This window comes from Suncus etruscus, chromosome 13, assembly GCF_024139225.1.
Source record: "Suncus etruscus isolate mSunEtr1 chromosome 13, mSunEtr1.pri.cur, whole genome shotgun sequence".
Classification (NCBI taxonomy): domain Eukaryota; kingdom Metazoa; phylum Chordata; class Mammalia; order Eulipotyphla; family Soricidae; genus Suncus; species Suncus etruscus.
The window spans coordinates 49,823,174-49,824,723 of NC_064860.1; the positions used below are offsets into that span (position 1 = coordinate 49,823,174).

The 1,550-nt window shown below is 31.9% G+C and overlaps 1 non-coding gene across 1 annotated transcript; it reads left to right on the top strand.

The window, feature by feature from the left end:
• The first annotated feature begins 1,067 nt into the window (after positions 1 to 1,067).
• LOC126026581 (U6 spliceosomal RNA) lies at positions 1,068 to 1,174 on the top strand. Its single transcript, XR_007501804.1, has one exon. It is a non-coding gene; the product is annotated as a U6 spliceosomal RNA (small nuclear RNA).
• Positions 1,175 to 1,550: the final 376 nt, after the last annotated feature.

A 1,550-nucleotide genomic window follows, 5' to 3' on the forward strand; every position in this document is an offset into this window, starting at 1 on the left:
AGATATATGCAGTGTGCATAAGAATTCTTTCATAAGTTTTGTTTTTACTATAGTCATACCCTCCAATGGTCTGAGGGACAGTGAACTGGCCCCCTGTTTAAAAAGTTTGAGGACCCCTGATTAGTGTCTCCTAAAATGGATTATTCAGTTTGTTTGACTCATTTTATTTATTTACTCATTAAAATGCTTTGCATCACCTAGATATCCCATACTTTGCATAGGAGATAGAAATTAGATGAGAGTAGGAATGCAGTTTTGTAAAAAATTGAGTTCCTTATTAGGTTATTACATACAATTATAGAATAAAGGATATTATAAACTGTGATAGTATATTATGGATTAAAATGGCCAAAGAGCTTAATAAATATGTGATCAATAAACACAAATAGGCATATGTAAAGATATTACATATCATGTACCATCAAGATCACACATCTTTAAATTGACCAAATCATGAATACAAATGATGCCAAAAGTTGGAAAGGATGTCAAGCAACAGAAACTGTCTTATGCTTTGTGGGATTGCAAAACTATAGTCACTTTGAAAGACAACTAGGAGTTTTGTACAAGAATAAACATGTTCTTGACATATGATTCAGTAATTAACTCTTCAGTATTTATCTAAATGCATTGAAAACATATGTCTCCACAAAAGCCTACACACTGATATTTATAGCATCTTGATTCATAATTGTTAAAATTTAGAAGTAACTAATATGTCCCTGAGCAGATAAACTGTGGCACATTCTGAAAAAAATTGTACTTTCAATTAAAAAATAAATGAAAATACCTATCAACCCTGAAGGAATCATAAATACATAATATGAGTTAAAAGAGAAAAATCTGAAAAGGTTGCATACTATATACATCTAAGATATGACAATTTTAATAAAGTGGATTTGTTAGTAAAATATACCAGTTTGGAGGATTGAAGAGAGTCAGTGAGCTGCAATTCATGTTTTGCATGTAGAAAATTGGATCTATTTAGTGGGTTGGAGTTTATGCTTTGTATGCAGGACCCTGGATTTGATCATCAGCATCACATAGTACTTCAAGAACCAAAAGTAGTGCTCGCTTCGGCAGCACATATACTAGAATTGGAACGATACAGAGAAGATTAGCATGGCCCCTGCGCAAGGATGACACGCAAATTCGTGAAGCGTTCCATATTTTTAAAAAAATAAATAAATAAATAAATAAAAAAAAAGAACCAAAAGTAATAAAACCCAAATTACAACCTAGAAGTAAACCATGATTATCATTCTATTTAGCCAATTAGTAAGCAAATAGAAAATTATCTCAAAAATATCAGAGATTGTCAAGAATAGGTGACAGGAGGAACAATAAATAGCCAGAGTACAGAGGTTTCTAGAGAAGGGAATATACATTGCTATGTATTATAGGAGAGATGAGTATCACTCTGTCTAAATTCAGAGAATATGAACCCAATACTAGGGAGAGAAATCCACATAACCTGGGTGATTTTAATGCATATATTTAGACTCATCAATCTTAGCAAATGTGTCACTCTGTTAATATGTTTGATAGTG